Below are 19,642 nucleotides of genomic sequence, written 5' to 3' on the forward strand. Positions count from 1 at the left end.
CACATCCATGAAGCAATACACACATGCATGTCAGTACTGGCACCTTTTGTCTGTGTGTGGGGTATGATTTTCCCAACCACAGTCACACCCAGTATAACTCCCATTGGCATACTGACTGATGCCAGACACGTTCACATGCTGTAGCCCATAGAACCTCAGGATATCTCTTGTGGTGCATGTAATACCTGTGCATTACTGTAGTGTGGCAAACTAAGTAGTTATGAAGTGTATTTGTGAGCCTGGCAAAGTGTGGCAATGTGTCTGAGTCCTTTAGAGAGTGTGGTTGTGTTGACAATGACATCTGTTCATGTGGACAGCCATGTGTGCTTCACCTAATTTATGTCTACTATATCTCTGTTGAAGATGTCACTCACCAGCACACATATATGTTCTTACAGCACACCAACATGTCAGCTATGTGGCACATGGAGTAACTGCATGCACTTGTAATAGCAATGGCTAGTGAATCAGGGGTTTGAATCCCTGTACTGGTAGGTTTATGACAGATGATGCTTAGGTTTCAGTCTCCAAGCCCTTCTCTGATGTACTTTGCCTCTGTCTGTCCCTCCTACACACTCTCTGGTGGATTTGGAGTTGTACACCTGCTCAGCAGCAGCTTGTGCTTTGTACATGATGGTCATGATCAGATGATGGCCTTTGCACCTATTGCAGTCCTCCTCTAGCTGATTGCATGTGGAAAAACTGTGGTGATATTCCCATAGCCAATCACATGGAAACACAGTACAATATCTAGGAACATCATGTTGGTGTTTGCCCATGACAGTCGCTGTGAGTGGAACCTGGATTTGGTGTTTGGTAAACGGCATCACAGATGATATCTGGATATTCCTCAAACAACATACACAGTAGTAAATAGCCTAAAGACAGGAGGGTGATGTGCCAGACATGACTACAGCATGTAAGTGTAGCTATGCTTCATTGGGACTACTGCCAATTTAACTGGTTGTGTGTGGTAATGGCTATTCTGCATGTTTTAAAACTGACAAGAAAGTGCTCTGTTTGTGAGGAAACCCCCATCTGTAGGGCCATCTGTGGACTGGTCAGTGTGTGGAACCATTTTTTTCTTGTGTTACTCACTGAACACACATCTGTGAACTGCAGAAGCATAGTGTGAGGATTGCAGTCTGTACATGATGTGAGTTACGGCCATTGCATCCTTGATTGGACATATGTCACATGAAATAGTGGCATGACAGTCACTGTCTGGGGTTCTCACAGTGACATGTCAATAGTGGGCCACTGTTCATAGCTGCAGCCACAAGTCTTCTACGCTTTGTACAGATGTCATGCAGTATATATGCATGTGTTGTGCTCCCTCTACAAATGTATGACATCTGTTGTGTTGGGTTGATGGTCATAGCTATGCGTGCTGTTATAAGTAATCCTGAATGCTGTTGACTATTACTAAGCCATATCTGTGTTAAAACTACAACACCTTAGCCTGTATGGGATTGGAGGTCCCGGCGGAACCTCCTGTCCCACTTCGGCTGGCCATGGCACCGGACACCAGCATGTCTGAGGCCCAGCCTTGGACCTCCACCTCTATTCGCTCTGCACCACCTTCTAGTGGAACCCCCACTGAGGATGGGGCTTGTCCTCCCTCGGAGCAGGTCCAGACAGGAATTTTCAGCCATTGTACAGTCCAGGATGTGATGCATAGGGGGCTCAATAAGGGGATTCGAGGCCAGCTATGCCAGCTCGAGGGCAGAGTGTCACATTTAGAGGGTAAGCCTGCCCCTGACAGCCCCCAGCACAGCCACCTTTGGGGCTGTAAATGTGCAGTGGTGGCTGGTCATGGGTGGGGACCTCCGTCACACTGCTTCCATCTGGGGGCTCATGGGCTTGTGACTGCCGAACATCCCTCCCTGTCCAAGGTGTATTCTCCCCACATGTGTCATATGCCACCCTTGTATGCTGTCTTGTCTGTCATCCTACCCAACCTACCCTCCACAAGCATACCTACTCTCCTTGCCCAACATCCCACTCTCACCTTACGAAAATGGAAACAAAAGGCCAATCTCTTCCCAGAACATTTGCCCCATACATAGCTGTCCATTTCACACACGTGTCCACTGGACACATGTAACCTTTTTAATTTGCATCACAACATATTACTTTTGTCCTCACCCCTCTCTCCCAGACACACGATCCTGGTATGCACATGACTCCTAAAGGTTCCAGGTACACGTGATGCAGATGAATCCATTGTACACACGACACTACCGATCCCTCTTTGGTTACCTCATTTACCTTTTTCATGATGATGATGTTGCACACAGCACCTTGCAAGAGTGCTGTTCTCACATAATGATTGAACAGGAACTGTTTTATTAATGTAAATAAAATGCACAGAGTAATTTATTTGGCCAATGTATAAATGTTTGCATGTATTAATGACACATGTCTGTCTGAGGGAGTCTTGATATTGCATAGGACATCACCACTACATAATACAGGCATTGCTGGTGTTTCCCTTTTCATTCTTTTTTAATGCTTTGTTGTCACATGGGATGTTCTTGATATATCTATATGTATGTATGTATCTATCTATATATAAACACACACACATACATCTACATGATGGAATACATTTCCTATACTATTGAATGACTGCGCTGGATGATATGTTTGTGATAACATCCAATGTCTGCATATCTGCCATGGCTTAATGGTAAACCACATTGGCTGTGGTGTGCAGGGACCTGGTTTCGAGCCTTGCAGAGGCCCTTTATTTTGTTGCTGGGCAGAACAAGGGCCATTGGATACAGAGTGATTAAGGCACTTTTAAGCAGTTGTGAGCAGGTGTGTGAGGGTTTGTGCAACTGTAAGCAGTGATTACTTTTGGTCACAGTTCCTTACACTCAGTTACCTTCTTGATAGCTTAACCTGTGTAGGCAGTGCTTACCCCTGCGCAAACAGGCTGTAAACTGTTCACTGCTGCCTAAAAGTGCTTATTCCCGCTTACCCCCACGCTAATTTCTTTAAAAGACAAGAAAAAAGGGTTGATAGGAAAGTGGTGACAAAGGGGCACAAAGAGGGAAAGGCAGTAGGGAAAATAGCTAGGGATGTGCAGGAAGGGTGTAGGGAAGGTCCATAGCTGTCCATTTCTTCTACAGCAACAGTTGTGCATATGCAGTAAATTCAGCGGTACATTTGGACACTCACATCTCTGAGAGAGGAGTGAGGACAACAATAGTATGTTGTGATGGCAATTAGAATGTTTAAATGTGTCCAGTGGACATGTGTGTGAAATGGACAGCTATGTATGGGGCGTGCTTATTTTGTGGGAACAGATTGCCCTTTTTTTCTTTTATGTTTAGGTGAGAGTGGGATGTTAGGGAAGGAGAGAAGGTATGATCAGGGAGGATAGGTTGGGTAGGATGACAGACGATAAACAAGATGCGTACACGGGTGGTATATGACACATGTGGGGGGAAACACCTTGGACGAGAGGGGTGTTTGGAAGTCACAAGCCCATGAGCCCACAAATGGATGCAGTGGGACTGAGGTCCCCACCCATGGGCAGTCACCACTGCACCTTCACAGCCCAGAAGGTGGCTGTGCTGGGGGCTGTGTAGGAAGGGTAGGCTCACCCTCTTGTTGCACCACTTGGCCCTCAAGCTGGCATAGGCAGTCTCAAATCTCCCTGTCGAGGTCCCTATGCACAATGGCCCAGATCGTACCATGGGTGACAAGTCGTCTCTCTGCTTTCGCTCCGGGGGCGAGCCCCATCTCCTGCAGCAGTTCCACCTGAAGGTGGTGCAGGGCCAATGGACGAGGAGGTCCCAGTCTGGATCCCAGATGTGCTGGTGCCCAGTGCCATGGCCAGCTGAGATGGGACAGGTGTGTCCGCTGGGACCAGCCTTCCCATACGAGCTATGTTGTAGTATGTTTAAGGCAGATATGGGTTAGTAATAGTCTACAGCGTTCACAATTAGGTATAACAGCATGCATAGGTATTCCCATTACCAAGGGCACCAGATATAAAATGTTGCAGAGCAGGCAGAACACATGCATATATGGGTAAACTGTGACCATTACAATGACATGCAGGTTTCATTGATGGCAACAGGCCAGCTATATGAGAGAATGTTAACATGGCACATGCATAGTAACAGATGTGAATATTTATAAACCAATAAGACATATGTCCCAACAAAGGTTAGGAGTGTAGACATACTAAATGAGTTGTATAAATTGGTTATTTTTGCACATATGGTAGGGGTGAGAGAGACAGAGTTCAATTAACAACTAATAAATCCTTGTAGTTTTCACAACATTCGTAGTCACTGCAGTGGTCTGTCCCTTACATGTATTATTACACTACCCAATGGCGCTATATTGTACAATGGTATGTTTGTAGATTAGTAAGTATGGGACCTGTGTCTTATGTACAGGCTTGACTAGATGCAGGTGTTAATGCAACATGTTTTGAGACTGCTGTCATACACATCGGGTGTGATGCTGGGATGACAGGCATGTTTGCATGTACATTCTCTGACTATGTACAAGTCTGACTATCAGTTATATGTCATTAACAGCTGCCTACATTTCTTGGATCATCACAGTAATTTGTCAGGGGAACAGGGCAAAAGGCAGGTGATGTGGGCCATTTATCAGGATATACTGGGCAGATTGGAACAGTTGAGGGGTATGAATATGCATACCACTCTCTATTTATGCATTCTAGCAAAATCTGTACAGTTGTTAAGTGTAAATATGCATACAGCTTTCTCTCTGAACATTCTAACAGACTGTGTGTAGTTTTGTGGAATGATTATGCATACAACTTACTAGCACTCCTGGGATCCAAAGCCCTGCTGTTTGTGACAAAAGCATTACAGTTAAGATCACTGTACACTATGCTAGCAGGCAATTGTTGTGAGGCTTTGCAATGTATTTTGTCTAATATGACTGACCTGTTTGCACTTCTGACATTGTTATACAGCACTTCATACACATTTTATCTGCATACCACAGTGTGGGTAACACTGTTTACTACAACAGTAATATTTAATAACTGCAAAAGTACAACAGCATATGACTGCAGGGTAAACAGAAGCAATGCATGGGTTACACCTTTATTTGCAGCATATTACACTATTCTGTATACTGGTACAACACTTTCTGAGGCTCTTACATTTATTTTGTATGACAGTACATGCAGGCTATTTACTAACCTGCCTCGTGATGCATCCTTTGCAGCCTAGCATCATGGGCTTGCTGGTTCGCAGCATGCTCATCTGCAGCTGTCAGGGAAATACAGTGATATTTAGCCATACCTATCCATGGTATACACAAGCTAGGCAATTATTAACTATGTAGTGGAAGGAGTACTTAGTTCTGGGGCATTCTGCATCTGCCTTGCTTCCTGGATCCACTGTTCCAGGACATCCCCCCTCTGCCGCTTCAGGTATGCATGATGGTACCTGACCTGCTCACCAGTCTGAGGGATACCTGTGGCACTAGTGAGGTCATGGGTGAGACTGTCCCAGGCCTCCGTTTTGTACTGTGAGCCCTGGTACTGGCCCTGCAGTAGTCTGCTGTCATGGTGCTTTACCAGGAGCCATACCATGAATTTGGACTCCTGGATGCCCCAGTGCTGCACTCTGAAGCGAGTGCCTTCTCCCACTCCAGCCATTCTGCCTGCAGCAGGATGCTACAACCAGTTATGAGCCATATTCTCACCTCTTCGGTTTAAGTAGGGCTGGATTCCCACACTTTTCTGTAATTGGCCAGTTTCGTAAAAGCTAAGCTATGGGCACACCTGCTTACTTCAGGTTGGCACTGCTTAAAGAAGTGTACCTGTGTACATATTGTATTGGCTTTCCTAGACATTGCTTACAATTACTTAGTTGGGATGTGATGCGGTTAGCATTGCTTATTGGTTATCTAGCATTATATTTGACTTTTGTCAATGATGTCTTATTCATTACAGGCTATATATGTGTCTGGTATCCGTCATTCATGTGTACATACACTGTATGGGGTCCTGGGGACTTCAGAACCTTATTACAGTGACATCTCAATTCTATGTTTACTACAGTACTCCCATTCACATATTTATGGTCTGTGTCAGGTTACAGAACATTACACTGTACATAGATTCAGTTCTCATATTTGATTTGTTTCCCTGTTGTGAAGATTAGTTTGCTGATACCTCCTTTATATGTATTGCTATCATGGCATAGTAATTTACTGCTATGACTGTGATGTACAGGGCCCTGCGTTCTAGCCTTGCAGAGGCTGGTTATTTTGTTGCTGGCCAGAACACGAGCTGTTGGGTACAGAGTGATTAAGGCACTTTAAAGCAGTTGTGAGCGGGTATGCGTGGGTTTGCTTGGAGCTAAGCAATGCTAACCTCCAGTTAGAGTTTCTTACACTCAGTTAGCCTCTACATTTCTTCACCAGTGTGATACTTACATACCAGTGCCCTAACAGGCTTACACCTGCTTGTTCCCACACTTGCCAATGCACTGCATTTGGTGATTGCATCTGACACTCACACCCCTGGGTGGGAGTGAGGACTACGATATTACCTTGTGATGCCTATTACACTGGATTACATGCCTACAGTATCAGGAATGGCTGCCCATTAGGCGTAAACATGCCGGTCGACTGTACAGCATCTGTGGCCTGTCCAGAGTTTGCTTCATACTATTGGTGTGTTCCTCTTACAATCTGCACCTGTCTGGCTAATACCTGGGAAGTGACACCATTAAATACAGACAAGTAATTGGGTTTTGGAACCCACATCCTTCAGCCGAGTCATGTTACTGCATACCTATTATTCTATCATCTTTCTAAGGTTGTAAGTGGAATATGTGCTTTCTGTCCCTATCAGACCTTTCAAACGATTGGGGACAAATATCAACTGAATCAGGGACAAATCATGACAACATCAGGGACAATCAGGGAAACATTTATAATATTAGTGCTATTAACTTGAGTCTCACAAGGGCTAATTGGTTAGGCTTAAAATGGCTCACAAGGGCTGTTAGCCTAGTACTAATCTATGAACCTATGAACCTATGAACCTATGAACATTGACAGACTCAAAGCATATGAATTAATACACATTTTCTGAGGTAAAATAAGTTTATAACTCTTAATTATTATCATTATTCATTATTGTAATTCACCACCTTTCCTCCAAAAGTCACTAGTTTTACGAGGGATTAAAAGGGACAGAGTTCAAATATGAGTCAAAATCAGGGATGCCCCTGGAAATCGGGGACAGTTCAGAGGTTTGGTCCCTATTTGTTCCCCCAACGGTTTATGTCCTGTCCAGTGGATTTGCTCTTAGGAGTTGAGAGGAATGGACGTAAGCTCTGCCCATTTCGGAATATTAGTTACATCCCTGGGGCGGTCCTAATATGACTGCACCATAACAATTTCATCCCATAGTTCCCCCACCTGCACCTTCCCCATGCAGCACCTCTACAGCACTCATCCTTACTGTAGGTGCAGGTACTACTACACATACTACACTCTCCACCCTCCGAGGATGTTGTACATTGATGTTGTGTGTCATGTGACCATGGGTTATTCAAACACAAACTACTGGTCCCATGTGTCGTCTGAAGCCTGGTTGAATGATTACGAGACGGACTGACTCATGATCAGTAATTTTTTGGGGTGTCACAAAAAGGACATGTGTGTTTGCTTCAAGATTAGACCTGGCAGGTATATCCTAGCTATATACATGTGTATTTTTACAGACACACATATATATATATATATATATATATATATATATATGTATATATATATATATATATATATATATATATATATATATATATATATATGTATGTGTATATAATATATATATATATATGTATGTGTCTGTGTGTATATATATATATATATATATATACATATATATATATATATATATATATATATATATCTGTATATGTGTACATACATGTATATATTTATATATTGCTGTCTGTATATATAAATATATATATATATATATATATATATATATATATATATATATATATATATATATATATATATATATTGGTCTATGGGTGTCTGCATATGCATATATCTATATGTGGGTATGTATATGTATTCTGTCTCTGTATGTATACATTTGTACTACGGAGAGGGAGAGGTATATCTCTATGTCACTATGGGTAGATATACACACACATACCTCTACGTATATACATCAACATCTGGTTATTCTGTTCCTTGACATGTAGATTACACTTTGCTGCAGTGGGACTCGTAGTGGCTGTGGCTGCTTATTGGGCAATGCCTCTGCCCAATGAACACTTTTGCTTACATCCCGGGAGCTGTCTGTATAAACCCACATCAGCCGACACCTGCACACCTAGACCCATAACTAGCTACCCATAGTTCCCCCACCTGGACCTCCTCTACAACACTCATCCTTACTCTGGGTGCAGGTCAGGTCTGGACACACCACTACATGCAGCCCACTCTCCACTTCACGGGACCCATGTCATATATTGTCTCGACCCATGGGTCATCAGGTTTTCCCAGCCTTGTATTCCAGGTATGCACACACCCCAGCCAGAATGGTTGTCGTATCAGCTTCCTTTGGTTATATGTCAATTTTTGGGGCATCCCACAAGGGACGCACTTGTCTGTTCCAAGATTAGATTTCACGGGTGCACTCTGTCCCCCCCTCCCAATTGTATCCTGGTTATGGTCTGGGGAGCAGTGTACTATTTACATTATTTGTGGGTTTGTGTGTATGTTTCATCTGTCTGGCTGGGGGGGAAGGGTCATGCTACATGTTTCTTGCTTGGGCCCCTCACTTCCATTAGCATAGCCTGTGAACATATGTCATTCTTGTGGACTGTTTCCTATCATAGCTGTATATCTGTGTATATCTATGCACACACACACAGACACACAGACACACACACACACATATATATATATATATATATATATATATATATATATATATATATATGGGTATCCTAAAAAATAGAACTCGCGTTTGCCCGAAGGAATCCGATGGGGACTATATATATATATATATATATATATATATATATATATGTGTGTGTGTGTCTAAAGCACTGCATACCCTGCACAAACGTACTTACACACGCTTACTGGTGTTTATATATGCTTAAACCAGCTTACTAATGCCTTATTCATTATGACACTGACACTTCTCTCCAGTTCACTTTTAATTGTTATTATGCAGGTTATACAGCAGACAGATGTCGAAATATGTTCATATACAGATTACCGATGGAAAATGGTATGTGCTGCAGTGGGATTCGGAACGGGAACGTCCGTTCGTTAGGCAGATGCTCCAACTAATGCACTATTGCTGTGCTGCTTCATTTGCATATATACCCATATACCTGTGACTCCTAGTTCCCCAAACACCCACCCCAATACTTCAAGTAACACAGCAGTCATCCATTCTCCAGTTGGATACGTGGTGTATCCACACCACTACACATTAGCCACTCCCTACTCCTGCAGACCCAACCCATGGGTTAACTCACTCCACGTATCCTCAGAAATCCCATACTTTTAGTCCACAAACATTGGTGACATGTGCAACCAATAGGGCACTATTTGCAATTTTTGGGTTGTTCCACATGGGACACACATGTTTTTATTTCAAGATTAGACTCTATACTTCATTACATCCTTACTCCCGTTAACATGACACTACAATAAATTAATAAGTATGACTATGTGGTAATGCACACGTTACACATGACAGCTAATTATGTATGAGTTTGGCATAATTATTTTAGAAATAGACCGGTTTAGTTATCGGCATTGTCGTAGCAGGCAGATCACAGGAGTGATTCCATGTGTGAGAAAGTCCTCACATTTGAATTTTTGAGCACAGCACTGACTTCTTACATTGTACACACTTCTGTGTTTTGGCAATTTCATCTCTTCCCTCTTATGCACAACCTATTTTTCTATCTACTGTTGAGGTTTGTAAGGGCACTTTCATGTTATTTATGTCTACAAAAGGAATGAATGTGTTACAGGGAATGTACTTCTACATATAGATGTACGCATGTGTGTATGCATATATACTTGTAACAAACTTGCTGACCTCCATGAGGTGGTCCAATTAGATCCAGCCCATCCAACATTGACATGCCTGAATCCAAAATTTCATACCCATAGTTCCTCCACCCCACCCGAGTTTGACATACATGCATACCATCCATTGTCCAGTTGCTATCGCAGCCATGACACACCTCCACACATTTTGGAGAAGAAATGTGTGGTGGCTTTTCGGTTGGTTTGGTTCCAGTTGTTACAAGTGAATTTTTCTATCAATTCTGGGTTTTGCTTTTCATCTCCTTATTGGCATCGACTACATCTTGCTTTTCAACACCTCCACACATTGCCCTCTTCCGAGCGTTAGGGGCCCTACACATATGTTGTCCCAACCCATGTATTATCAGGCTCTCCCACCATTTAGTCCTTGAACATACCTGCCCTTACTTGTGTCATGGTCTGAGGTCCAATCATCCTATCAATTTTTGGGTGGTCGAACCAGGGATTACCCTCTGATTGTTTGTAAAGTAGACTTAGCAGATCAACAATGTTACTCCCACTGGTAGTATCCTGCCTGTGGTGTGAGTAGCAGTGCTTTGCTCACTCCTGCCCAGCTTGATATGACATACGCTGACAGCACTATATGATACTGGAGTTGCTGTTGATTCCCTTCACATTCCTTTTGTATGCTTTATTGTTACGATGTTCATTCTTCATATATATATATATATATATATATATATATATATATATATAAAGTAGACATATATATATATATATATATATATATATATATATATATATATCCGTACATACTTATGTACATTTCCTATGCTGGGCACTGCTTACTCCCGTGCACGCACACTCATACTTGCTTACCGGTACTTATATATGTTTACTTCTGCTTATTTGTGCTTACACCTGCTTACTAGTGCTTATTCATTATGGCAGTACCACTTTGATTGAATGAAATTTTCATTAAACATTTCATGCGGTACTCCATTTCACATTTACATGTTATTATGTAGGTTTTACAGCGAAATGACATTTATTCCACATGGAAAATGATACATGCTATAGTTGGACTCGAACCGTGAATGTCTATTCGTTAGGCGGATGCTCTAACTACTACACTATTGATGTTAATGTTGATTCCACATGTTTTTCTCTATTTGAATGAGTTTGATGTGTAAGCTACACTCAGCAGGGGGCAGCGACGTGCAAACATGCTGCGCTTTGCTTACACTTTTGATATTGAAGCAATACAAATGTAAAATGGGGGCACAGGGAATCTAATTGTGAGAGTTCTAGTGACGGGGCTCACCATTCCGCTACGTGCTTGTGTGTTTACTAATTTCATTTTATTTCAGTGTTTGTGAACACTCTTGTATGCTTAACATACATTTCAGTATCCACAGCCACTGAATTAATTGCTTACTATTAGAGGCGAGCTCTACTAGTAAGCATAGTAGGTTGTGCAACTGTAGGGGCATGTTTCTGCCTCCGTAGAGAACTTGAACTCGCCCCCTGTGCTCGCACACATTTCCTGTGCATGTCGAGAGTGCCACAGCACGCCCTCATAAATATTCATATGGCGCTGCTGCACCATCTGTAATGGGGATGCTTGGTGCAAGACTAACAATCGTCCTTTCACCAAGCTTCATGAATCCCCGGGAGTGTTTAAATATCAACTTATGCCTAGAAAGGGAAGAGCATTTCTTGCAATTAGCACAGATGGCTAAGGTTATGAGCTGTTAATGAGATGTTTCCTGTGATATACTGGTTATATTTTTAGATATCATTTTATGAATAAAAGTTATTTCATTTAATATATATTGGTTTACTAGAGCAAATGCAGCATGCGTTGAATGCTGTGGTACCTGTACAGACATCAGTGATTTCAGACCAATAACTATCGTGTCCCCCCCTCTCTAAATTCTTAGAAAAATGTATCCGCAAACAACTCCTACAAAACCTCAACCAAGAAAAACTTCTAACTCAAACCCAGCATGGTTTTTGACTCTCCCATAGCACAAATACAGCTCTTAGAGCTTTCACAGATACAGTGAACAAAGCCAGAGATAGTGGTTAACTTGTCTCTGCCATATTCGTTGACCTATCAAATACCTTTGATACAGTTAGCCACACTAAACTACTAGAGCAAATGTCAGCCTTAGGTCTATCACCAAACACTCTAAACTGGTTCAAGAGTTATCTCACTGATAGATGCCAATAAGTAAAATGGCAATCAGTCCTCTCCCTTTTTCTCCCTGTCAACACAAGGATCAGTCCTTGGTCCTCTTCTTTTTAATATCCATACAACTTTACTTCACATTTGCACACAGCATGCTTGTCTCCTACATTACGCTGATGACTCAACAGTCTTATGTACTTCCAACAACCATACCGACCTCAGCCAAATTATACAAAAATCCCTCATTGTCACTGAAAAATGGCTACAAAACTCACAATCATACCTAACAAATGTACAGATTTTCCAGAATGTCCAGATTTTTGCCTCAAATATTTAGTCTTACCCTAATAAAATCTGTGGTTTTTTGGCAAATCACAATGGATTGAAGACACTAAAAATGACCAAATAATAAGATATATTTGAGTTTCAGTCTTGATATCCTTCAGAAAATGCATGCTAACACAAATCCTGTTATTTTAGTAGCTTTCTATGTTTCTAAGAGCAATGTCTGAAATCTGTCTCTATTTTTGGGCCTTTGTCCCCTTGTTATTTTAGGCTTTGTCCATATTTCTTGTGCTAAGTGTTTGAAAGGTATATTTCCAACACTTGTTTAACTCAAAGAAAATTAATCTTTTACCTTTCTATTCTAAATCTCTGTCTCATGAAAAACAAAACTTTAAAATATACTCCCTCACTAATACCACTATAGAGGTGGTAACCAATGCAAAACTATTAGGCATGACCATAGACAACAACCTTAAATTTGATTTACACATACAAAATGTCATCAAAAAGCACACCAGAAACTTGGCTTACTCTACAGAGCTAGAAACTTCTTCACCTCCACATCCAGATACACCCTTGCAAATAGTTATCTTCTGCCTTCTTTTCTTTATGAAGCCCCTATCTTGGGTCTATATTAGTTTGGCAAAATATAATTTCAGCAAACACCTAATCATTGACCCCAGTTCAGCAATAATAATTTCAGAGATTCACTGAATTTACCAAAGACAATAAATACTTGCCCTGCAACACAATGGACCCACATCTAAGTAAATCAAACCAACCCAAGTGGAGGGACTGCCTCCCACTCCCCAACTATATATACCAACTCCGAGATTGTATGACAGTGGAGAAAAGGACAAAGTTGTGTAGTTGGCCAACTACCTCTTTGCCCTTGGGAAATTCAGTGAATCACTAAAACAATTTTCTCTGTATGGGGGTTGATAATTAGGTGTTCGCTGAAATTACATTTTGGTAAACTAATATAGACCCCTATCTTCACTAATCTTCAAATCTCACTTACTCAAAAACTTGAACAATGTTATAATAAAATAGCCAGATTTGCATCAAATTCTCACTGCCGTGTCCACCATTGCACTACATTGAAAACACTTAACTCGCTAGAACTACCCAATTACCTAAAATATATACAGCTAATCACAACACGTAAAATCATTCATTACCCATCACCTGCCCAGACTTAAATTCTATACTAAGAAAACAGTCCCCTAAATGGCCCCTGTGATCAAGTAACCAAGTTCAACTCACTGTTCCTAATCCAAATAAATCAGGAGGGTATTCTCTGTATTCTCACTCCATAGCTAAAATATGGAACAATATGCCCACATCTATAAGGACAGACACACCTCTCAAATCCTTCACACAGTCTCTTAAAAACTATCTAAAACACACATGGCTCTGCTCATGTTCTGCACCTGGTAAATAAATAGCTCATTACTTTGTAACTGTAACAGCATTACCCTCCATCTTGCTATTATATTTTATACCACTGATAATTTCTTGCCTCTTTTACCTATACCTTACACTACTATTATCACTATGCAGTCCCCTAACTTTTCTTTCTCCCTTTTGCTTATTGCCTATCCATACCCTGCACTTTACTAATAAACACATACATTTCTATCTCCTACCTTCCCTCTCCTGTAATTCCCCTTCTCTCTCAACCCATGCTATAAGATATGTATACTAAGTACATTATAATAAATGAAATAATTTAACTATCAAGCAGAATCATACTGATCTGAATCATATAATTGTAAAGACCACTTGTCTCATGTATATAGTCTCCTTGGTAAGATCTAATGGTTGTAATTAATGTGCAAGTATGTTTCATCTAATATATGTAAAAATGATGTGCTATCCATTATTGTATATTCTTTCTTATATGTGAAAACATTCATTGTTGCTCTGTAATAAGCTAATATAATATGTAAATTGTCTCAGGAGCTTTTCTGCCCAGGCCGCCACTGAAAATGAGCACCCACCTGGTAGGACTTTCCCAGTAAACAAATGTCAAATAAATAAAAAATAAATAAATAATATAGGATTTGATTCATTTTGGTTTCATTTGTCTACTGTGTGTCTCTGAGCAAATTATTTAACCATACAGTGCTTTGGGGCATTTGGAAAATTAGGCTAGACTCCTCAATGATTTAGTAACTACTTATGAACCTATTATGTTTTCCTATTGACAAAAAAGGCATTGAAAAAATAGAAATGTATGTTTGAAGAACATGTGCAACTTGGATACTGCGTATGAAAGTTACAAGTCAGAGAAATACACAGAGTGCACTCGCTAGTGTGTGTGTGTGTGTGGGGGGGGTGAACCTAAAACTTTAGAAGACCAGGTTATGGCCTGGCATAAAACTAAAGGTTCTCACTGCATGCTACTTCAGAGGCAGTGAAGACAGGATCTCAAGAATTTGCTCTACTTAATGAATAACTAAATCACAAAACGTGTAGGGAGATTGGTTAAATACAGAGAAGGAAAACAACAAGTTGTAATTTGTAAATTGTTTAGGTAACAGGAAATGTAAATTTGCAATAATGTCCAATTCAAGGTAAAGTGATGTGTTGTGAAACAGCCAGGAACTACTATGAGAAAAAGGTATTAGGTTAGAATATATGGATATTGTGCATAGTTAGTACACTATCATGCTATGGTTTAGCTAACTGAAAGATAAAGAGAAAGAAGGAGTGAGAGAGAAAGAAAGAGAAGAAAATGTGAGTTGAGATGTCAGTCATATATGAAGAGAGAGTACTGAACAAAATTTTGTTATACTTTTAAAACTGTTTTAATTTTAAAGCTTTATTAACTGTTAAGCTTATAGTTACTAGAGTTCTGACTAGGATATTACCTTGTGATAATAATTACTCTCTTGTCAAGAATAAAACACAGGGGCCAAAACATAAACCCAACTAATCTTACAGTTATGGTTAATTTCCTGAGATAGTTAATTCATCAATCATGCATACTAAAAAAAAATACATCTTATATGTGTCCACTGTTAGTTTTTTTTGTCCACTGTTAGTTGCATAGAAGGAGAAGTTCTTAAGTGTTACATTGTTTCATAAAACCAATATCCAGGTTCAGATTACTGCCTGTGAGACTGAACAACTGAATTAAACCAGTCTCCATTGTTCTTCTTTCAAAAGGTATATGGAAATGCAGAACTACCAAATAATCACACAAGGTGATTAGTATAACAAAATAAAAAACAGATAAAGATATATAATTACTACTAATTGCTCTGGGAACTCTACCTTTCTACTTGTTGTTACTATGCTTAATACTGCTTTTAAGCAGTTACAGTTACAGGGCTTTTTTTTCTAAAGTGTTTTATGACTTATATTGGGAAACTGAAGTTGTGTTGTGTCAGCTGAACACTAGGTCTCTTTGTTTCTCTTGTTTATCTTGAATGTTTAGACAGGAACATATTGGATTTGTTTTACTTTTTCTTCATTTGTATGATATGTACTAATGATTTAACACTGATATAGCAGTTTTTATTGTTAAATCTTGATTTTACTAGAAATTACTTTATTTGCATTTCCCATGGAGATTTTCTTGTAACCATTTGCAATGTTGTGGCCAAGTAGAGCATGTCCCAAAATACAGAGAATGAATGGTCAAAATAGTGGACTGGAGAGGGATGTGCACTTGGAATACAAATGGATACACTCGGTATTTTCAGATGAAGACCTCTCTGCATCAAGCACAATTTTCCTTAAGAGCACACAGGGAAAACACTCATCCTGGGGTCTGGGTTTTTCTATCTGTCTCCCTCCAGGTCAGTAAGACTCCTCACTGATACAACTGCAGAGTGAAGTCCTCAGCTGGGTGCCCAAACCAAGTCTTCCACCACTCTCTTTGTGAAACTAGTGTTTGTTCCTGTTCCAAGTAGCTGACACACACACACACACACACACACACACACACACACACACACACACACACACACACACACACACACACACACACACACACACACCTTGGGAAGGCTGGCACAGATTTACTAGCTATGCCCCCTTTTGCCCAGACTATAAGGTAGTTAGCACTGCACCAAGCAGTATAATGCCAGCTACATAAGGCACTTGCAAGGGTACCAAATTATACTGAGTGAAATTAATATTAATACAAATTGTAATGTTGATCAAACAGCCAGTCTTTCAGGAGTGGCCAGAGTTATCACCAAAAAAATATGTAGAAATACAACTGAAACTTAAATATTTTTCTAACGTGACCAACTACAACGAGAAGTTTAAATATTTTAATAATAAATAATAAAAAAACATGAAAATACTAAATATTTATTTACAGTAAACACCATGACTTCAGTCATATGGAATATTAAAAATAACAGTGATGGAAAGTTTCACACAATTATAGAAAAACAGTATTTAGCTAGTCTCACTATCAGGTCCTGATTGACTAAAATAATTACTGTTCCCACTTACTGAATAGAGCAAGGCAAGATGGGTGAGTGGTCCTTGTTGTCAGACCCAAGACAGAATATAGAATGCTGCTGAGACTACAGTTTCCCCTAATATTAAAACATAATTTCTATACAGAATGGCATCACATACATTTGGTCATCTGACTCTGTTTCCCATGCTATCACCAACACTAGAAGCTGCCAGGATTTTAGCACCTACATGCCAATAATATACATACAAATGCATTGCTTAGATGTGGTGCAGTTGCTTGAAGTCATAAAACCATACAAACATTCTACTCTTCCTACAGGAGATGCAACCTATTCTCTAGCACAGACATTACATCTCTTGCTCCATTCAAAACTGTGGGATAACATATTTATGGCTTAACCCATAAAGTAATTCAATTTCAAGAATTTTTTTTTTCAACGTCAGGTGGATTAATCGCTGCTCTCCCAGTATATGCTGTTACAGTGTATAAATTTAATTCAGTTACAATAATACATGTATTTTTTTTTCCCTTTCAGCAAGGTGCACTGTTGATACATTTTAATACTAGCAAATGTCACAAATACATTTTCAGCACTAGCATCTGTACAAGTCAGTTTGATATACAAATGACATATAATTATTGACAAAATTCCAGTTAGCTGTGCTGGCATATGTTATTTCCACTGCACTACTTATCCGGGCATAGCTGGCAAGACCTCCTATTGTCACAAGTGCATATGTATGTGGGCAGATATACACACATATATATATATATATATATATATATATATATATATATATTTATAGATATATATATATATATATATATATATATGTATATATGGTTCCCCTTCATATGACTGAAACTACAAAAGTCTGAAACTTCAAAAGCCTGAAAACAAAAGTCTGAAAAGTCAAAAGCCTGAAAACACAAAAAATACATATACTGACTTTAAACAACAGAAACCATATTAATTTCCACTAAGTCTAAGCAGGGGGGCAAGCACCCCTGCACCCACCATGTAGGAGACTGTGCCCTCTACACCCCCCTGCTTCTTAAATATAGTAAATGCAAAAGTGAGAGCAAACACCACGAAAGATACCTTCAATGTAGTACAACTCTTCAGCATAAAAGAGTTCCAGTAGACAATGGCATAAAAACGAAGACCATTTATTGTAAAATGTAAAATATAAGCGCTTTCACGTAGTGCAGGCTACGCTTCATCATCTGATGAAGCGTAGCCTGCACTACGTGAAAGCGCTATATTTTACATTTTAAACATGCCATTGTCTACTGGAACTCTTTATGCTGAATGAAGGTATCTTCGTGTTTGCTCTCACTTTTGCATTTACTCTATTTGTTGATTTTGGTGAGAGCACCTTTGGCGGAGATTTGTGCTCTTTGTTTGTGCTTCTTAAATATACCAACTCCGAGATTGCACTTTGTGTAATGAAGTGCAATCCTAGAGTTGAAATATTTAAGTAGCAGGGGGTGTGGGGGTGCAGGGGGGCTTATACTTAATGAAAATTAATATGGTTTCTGTTGTTTAAAGTCAGTATATGTATTTTTTGTGTTTTCAGGCTTTTGATTTTCAGGCTTTTGACTTTTCAGGGTTTTGTTTTCAGGCTTATGAGTTTCAGGCATATGTTATGTTAATTCAGTCATATGAAGGGGGACCATATATATATATATATATATATATATATATATATATATATATATATATATATCCTGCATTCCTGGATTCGTTCCTGTATTCATCAGCACATCTGGCAATGAGAGTCCTTTGGCACGCATTGTTCCCGTAGCCTGAGGCCCAATCCTCCTCAGAGGGTGCACCACACACTTGCCAATTTAGAGTGTCCAATCCACCTACTACATGTCTTTGGAATGTGGGTGGAAACCAGAGCACCCAGATGAAACCCACACAAATGCAAGGAGGACATGCAGATCCACACAGAAGGCACCCCAGCTAAATCGATCCTTATATATATATATATATATATATATATATATATATATATATATATATATATATATATATATATATAGATATATGTATATATTTTTTAACTGGTGACTGCATTTTATTCATTTTGGTTTTGTTAATGTTTTGAGTGACAGTATGAGTTATATATATGGGTATTTGGAATGTATAAGAGGAAGGTAGCTATCAGTATGGATGTGTTTGAAAATTAGCTTTGAACATGAAATTAGGAATGAACACTATAATGATCTTCAAAGAAGTTGTAAACACACATGTACAAGCACATGGGTGTGTGCATGAGCATGCACACGCACAGATGCGCACACATACACACACACACACACACACACACACACACACACACACACACATACACACACACACACACACACACACACACATAGTTGCTCTTTCGCTAAGGTGTAAAAATGATGCATTATTTCAATTCTTCTGTATGTAATGTGAACTGCTTTTATTTTTTTTCTGAAGAAAATGTAGCACAAAACTGTGGAAAATTTATGAAGAAACAGATATTTATTTTGAAACTATTTGGAGGGCGATAGAAAGAAGGTGGAATGACAGTGCTGGGAGTAGATCACTGAGAAAGACTGTGATGTGTGAATGGGAGTAATATACGAAGTATGCAATGGTATCTTGTTAAAGTTGTGTGTGT

Source organism: Protopterus annectens, chromosome 2.part1 (assembly GCF_019279795.1).
Source record: "Protopterus annectens isolate FY-2018-M chromosome 2.part1, PAN1.0, whole genome shotgun sequence".
NCBI classification, from domain to species: domain Eukaryota; kingdom Metazoa; phylum Chordata; order Ceratodontiformes; family Protopteridae; genus Protopterus; species Protopterus annectens.